The sequence below is a fragment of the Dasypus novemcinctus genome, chromosome 6 (assembly GCF_030445035.2).
Source record: "Dasypus novemcinctus isolate mDasNov1 chromosome 6, mDasNov1.1.hap2, whole genome shotgun sequence".
Classification (NCBI taxonomy): Eukaryota; Metazoa; Chordata; class Mammalia; order Cingulata; family Dasypodidae; genus Dasypus; species Dasypus novemcinctus.
The window spans coordinates 95,063,929-95,070,160 of record NC_080678.1 but is presented as its reverse complement, the minus strand read 5'-3'; the positions used below and the strand labels follow the sequence as shown (position 1 = coordinate 95,070,160).

General features: G+C 37.6%; 1 protein-coding gene across 1 annotated transcript in view; it reads right to left on the bottom strand.

The window, feature by feature from the left end:
- Window positions 1-1,272: 1,272 nt before the first annotated feature.
- The window catches only part of LOC101412445 (zinc finger protein 33B-like), a 50,706-nt gene continuing 45,746 nt past the window's right edge, over window positions 1,273-6,232 (bottom strand). The window contains exon 6 of the mRNA XM_071215910.1: window positions 1,273-1,449. The gene's annotated coding sequence lies outside the window, so the exon portion shown is untranslated. The remainder of the gene's footprint in view (window positions 1,450-6,232) is intronic.

The following is a 6,232-nucleotide window of genomic DNA, read 5'->3' as shown; positions in this document are numbered from 1 at the left end:
TAATCTGTTATAAATTTTATGTCACCCCTCATTAGAATATATGAGAGCAGCAATTTTTGTTTTGTGCCATTAGGTGATCTGTGCATTTAAGAACAGCACCTAACACATTGTGAGTTCTCACTAAATTTTTGTTAATGTTTGTGAAATGAAATGTACCTCTTACTATAAACTGAGGTTAAAAAAAAGTCCATCCCAAAATTACACATATCCAAAAGAATTCATATTTGTTCACAGAAATATTTGTAAAGAGTGGGGGGAAAAATACTTAAATCTTCATTAACTAGAGAACAAACAAAAGCACTGCTGTTTCATAAAATGTAATATTATAGAGAAGTAAAATCAATCAACCTGGGCAAATATATACCTGAATAAAACTGAAGGAAAAAATACAAATTACCACTTATACAAAATATATAAATCAGTAATACACACTGAATATGAATACAACCAAATAGAGTAAAAGTACAAGGGCATTCATGGCACTGATAAATGCTAAATTTGGAAGATGTTGAGATGAGGGACATAATTTGGGGGAAGAACACAAGAGCTTCAATTATATTTGTTGTATTATTTCCTAGGTTTATTAGTGTGCTTGTGTTCATTCTCTATACTTAACTGTATATATGAAATATTCTATTTTTAAAAAACAGCAGGCTCTCCCTTATCCCCTTACAATGTGGGCAGTTCCTGATATAATAGGTTTAGAAGCAGGGAGGTAGGGCCCACAGGGCTTTCTTAGAACCCTTCCTCATTAACACCATGAAGTCAGGGCATGTTCTGGGAATAGCAGTGCTCTAGCTTTGTGTGCACATATACAGTTTTTGTTCCCAGAAAGCCTTCAAGTTATGGTCCCTCCCAGTGCCTCCAGAGGGTCTCAGTCTCTGTCCTAAGGAGGGAATGGCCCCATCTTAAGCAGTCCTGTGGAGATGGCATGGTTGGGACCAGATACATATGCTACTAAGATGGTGAGGCAAAACCAGTAAAGCTTCCCTCAGAAAAGTGGGATCAGAAACATTGTGGATAGAAACCATATTTCAGGACAAGGAGATGAGACCATAAAGGCCCAAGGCAAGAGGGCAAAGGAGAACACTGGCATTACTGAAGTTCAAAGTTGAAGCTCATATACAATGCAGTGGGAAGAATGACCAAAAGGAAGTGGTTTTGGGGGATCTATAAAGCAAGTTAAGGAATTTAGTTATCACCAGTGGGGTAGAAAGATATTCATGTAGTTATACAGAAATCAAATTACAAGAATCAAAATGAATGCAGACACACAGATGAGTTTGCCATGATAAGCACAAGAGACAGATGATGGTGGCCATGGGAAAGAAAAGAACAAATATACATTAGATGTAAAAGAAGTAAAAAGGAATACAATTGATGATCTTTAGTGGTTGTCAGGTAGAAAAATCACTTTGAAGATGGCATCCAGATTCTGCGTTGGTCACCCTAAGGAATGATATTGTTATTTAGTAATACAAGGAGAGTCAAATTAACACATATGCAAATATTCTTATAGACTAATTCTTATTTACAATCTGTCTCAGTTGTTTTAGTACATGCATGTACATGTAAATATACAATATTCAGTACACATCCAGCACATATGTATTTCCATTCAAAGAAATGTGTATACATCTAATAGACATTTACACCATGCACACAAAGAATGCAGTTATATACACTAGCGTACACAAGAGCAACTCTCCGTAACACTCACATGACACAAAGGAACACAGACCTTACCTAGCTCCAGAGAGGACTGCTATTTATGTACTTTATCACTCAGTCCAGAATGAAGCCTCTGACATGTGCTGGGAGAATGGTGTCACTCTGTACTAAGGAGGTCACCAAGTCAGAAAGAGCCAGATGCTCTTGGGCCTTGCACACTCAGGAATCTAACGGCCCAAGTGATCCACATCACCACCAAAAACACTGGGGTGTGTATGGGGGGTGAGCAGAACCCACATGCATAAGGATTGACACCAAATGGAGCTCTCTTCATTTTTCCCTGATACAGCTTCACAGCAGACAGGAAGGGCTGAAAAATTGGGTATGGAGGAAGTACAGAACACCAAAGGACTTCACAAGGGTTTTCTTTGTATAATAGCCCTTCAGTGCTTATGGTATGGCAGCTCTTTTGAAAATGTGATGGAAGCTGTGGACCCTAAGAAGTTTCCATAGATCTTTAGGAATTTTGTGAATGTTCTGCAACTTAGTTTTTACCCCAGCTCACAAACTGTGTTGAGCATAGCTCAGAATACCACTTTTCTGCCTATGTGCCTATGAAGCTTTGGAGGGGAGAAAAACTGAACTGGCTGAGAACATGAAAGCAGCAGCTAGCCATTAAGCATAGCATAATTTTTCTCTGTCTCTCCACTGAAGTTACAGACATAGCCAGGCAGTCATTCTAATCTTCAGCTCACCCAGATAGTTGGTTGTAGAGTTTGTAAGGCAATCAGGTAATCAAACAGCAAGTTAAGGCTGGTCACTAAGCTAGTTGTCAGAGAGCTGAAATGTGTTTGGTTAGTCAGTAGTTCAGACAGGTAAGTCAAGCAAAAGGTAGTAAAAACTGAAGATAACTTGGGCATCTAGCTACTGTGTGTGAAGTATCATGCTTCCTCATGAGGCAGTGTGAAAGCGGGCTGACAGATTATTGGTTCTGGATAGAAAATAAGGCTTTGTTGCTGGCAAAAAGGTCCATGGAGGGATCACCAGGCAGGTAGAAGGGGATATGGCTGAAGTACAGGTATTCAAGGGATAGGTCTCACCAATTGGCAGAAATGTCTCCTCTTAGGCAGATAACCCCCTAAATTAAAGGCAATTCTGATCAAATGACTTTGTAGGAAACTGACAATGGATTCTATATATTATATAGAAGAATTTATTTGTGGAGGAACCCACAACCATTTGAAAACAAAGAATGAAGTGGGACTTGCTCTATAATGTTTTTAAAAACATATTGGGGAGTGAATGTGGCTCAAGCAGTTGGGCACCCACCTCCCACATGGGAGGTCCCAGTTTCAGTTCCCAGTGCCTCCTTAAGAAGACAAGCAGACGCTGTAAGGAGCAGACGCCACAACCAGGAGACGCTATAACCACCACAACCAGAAGCTGCAACAGCTGCAAGGAGCAGTCGCCACAACAGAGTACAGTTGCTGTGATCCTGTGGGATGGAAGCTGGGAGTATAAAGCACCACCTGGACTCAAGCACCATCTAGACTTTCTGCCTGTCAAACTTGCTTCTTATAGACCAATGTATTTTCTCTTCTGCAGATACATTTTCTCACCAGCAATGTTCATAACTCTAGGGTCTCTTTATTAACTGGTCTGTGATGGTCTCCTATTACAAAACCTATGAAGTATATTCACTGGCCCACCTAAGACCAATACTTCTTTTTGGAATAATGAACATAGAATCATGACTACTTTACTATGTCCAGATTTAGTGACAGTTATGTGGCCACAAGAACTGACACCAGATAAATATGGGAAAGAACTACTAAGTAAACAAAAGCAAAAGTCAAATGGGATTTCAAATCAGTGGTAAAGAGGCAAATTTATCAAATATAAGACAAACTATCAATCTGTTAAAAACCCAAAGCAGCTCTGTGGGAAGTATTGGGGAGACAGCTTAATTCATTTAAAGCATATTTTGCCTGCCTGGGATCCAAATGGCACTGCATGTGTTGATACTGTGACAGGTCAAATAATGCAAAAACATGTTTCTTTCAAATAAAAGAGTAATGGATAATAGCACTTAGGCTATACTATACTATGGAAACTTACTGCACAGAAAATCTGCCATACCTATTTCAATGAAGGAAGAAATCTCTAAATTGCTCTATCATTTCTGACCATGCAATTATAAAGTATGCTTTGGCATTGGTTAAATTGCTTTCAATTAACTGAAAAAATAAGGAAAACTTAATGTATTAAATAACAAAAAGCCAAAAATAGAGTAGTGCCAGGAGTGGCTATTTCAGCAGATCAATGACAATTTCACCAAGTTTTTGCCCTCTTTCTCCTCTGTCATCCTAAGGTTTACAAAGTATAAATAGATATCTTATTCAGAAAATTAAGTGTCCTGTGTCTTTTTTCATCAATACTATTCTCATCTTTCTTCCCATAGATTACTCACCAAATGTCTCACTGGCTGTTGCAGAGCCAGATGCCTATCCAAAGCCAATCACTGATGAGAATGGTATTGTTAAGATAAACTTAGACTAGCAGATCTCGAAGTGTAGTCTGGGACTCCCTGGGGGTTCCCCAAACCCATTCAGATATTGCAAGATAAAAATTACTTTCATAATAATACTAAGGTGTTATTCTGACTTAGATTAATCATGACTAAGTACTGAATTAACTGGGGGAAGACCTATAAAAATAAATCAGCTTTGCTTATGAATTGCATCTTCTACCAATTTGCTGCAGGGTAATTTTTGGAAACACTAAAAACATGCTGCTACTGCTTATAATAATAATCTCACAGCTCGGAGTGCGATCTTTATATTTATGAGCTAATTTAATTCTACATGTTTTACATTTACAACTAACCTAATTCTCATAATAGGGAATACTACTTCCTTTACAGAAGAGTCACAGAGAGGTATATGACTTGGTACAGGTCACACACACAGCTTTAAGTTGGGGAACTAGAATGTGTCCTTAGTCACTCTGACTCAAGTTCAGTTAACCAGAGCATTGTGCTGATTCTCTAGAAAGACATAGGCAGATCATATACACCCTTACACTCACACATTTAGGAACCCATATATCAAGTGTAGGTTCAATAGCCATATTTTCTTTTTATAGCACTGTATTTTATTGGTTAGAATGCAGTTAAGTGCTACTCTTCATAGCTACTTTCTCAAATTAACTGAACTTTTATTGTTAATAAATGCATACCTGACTATACTTAAATATCCTTTGACAATGAGGCAGTTGAAACTTTATGAAAACATTATTTCCCTTTTTTATTTAAAGAAGTAAAATTCAGTAACGTGTCATAGCCATGTATAAATGCCAAGAAAATAGGATGAAAGAAATAAGGTACAGTACTATAAACATTCAAAGATTATTATACATAAAAGGTATACTGTACTATTAGGATATAGCGAGGCACTGCTGATATTCAGTTCGGAAAACACTGATATCATGTAATATAATATACCACTTTTAGACTGTCAATAGGAGCCAAACACCAGCTCAGTCCTAGCGCTGTTCAGCCTGATTCATCCTTCTCATACAGTCAGAAGTCTCTGAGTGTCCAGATTCTTCAATAGGAAATCCAGATTAGGAACCCCTAATTCCCAGACCAAAGGGCCTTCAGTCCTTATCTAGTCTGTGTGGGTGGACATCTCCCCTGAATCGTATTTTGGAGGGCAGTTGCTTACAGAGGTTTAAGCAAAATTTAGGCAGAAAGTTGAAGGATCCACATATTTACACTCAAGGCACCTCACGGCTTGGGATGAACCATGGGGTAGGAAGAAAAATGGGACAAGGGGGCAAGGGGCCACATTTCCCCATGCACAGAATATATTTTATTTACAGTTTCATATTTTAATTAGTCAAAACTTTTAAATGCTTAGTCATTAGCTTTGTGGGCCTCCATTTAAACCACTGCTCCAAGTCCCAGATATATTGAGCATAGGCCCAATGTTATAACTACTAAACTAGGAATACCTACTACCTAGTCACAATTATGTTACGTTCAGTTATACTCAAGAAACACATACAATTTGTATTATGTACCACCTGTACATACATTAAAGTCCTATACCTTTATGTATATATGTAAAAGAGATATCTCACATCTAAAATGAATGCTGTTCCCCTGATGATTCAATTTATCTATGCTTTTAAAAGACTGATATTAAATGGTTGTCAGGAGTTAGGGTTGGAGGAAGGATGTAATTATTAAGGAGTAACACAAGGGAGCTCCTTGTGATAGAAATCTGATGGAATACTGATTTCAGAAGTAGTTTTTGGTTCTGTATCCTAAATGTGCAGATACTTGAATCTACACATGACAAAATTTCACAGAACTACAGAGTAGATGTAAAAACTGATCATATCCAAATAAAGTCTATATCTGAGTTAATAAGTATTAATACCAATTTCTTGTTTCTGAGATACTATAATATATAAGACATTATCATTAGAGGAAGCTTGGTGAAGGGCACATGGAAATTTTTTGTACTATTATTATAAATTCTTGTGACTCCTTTTT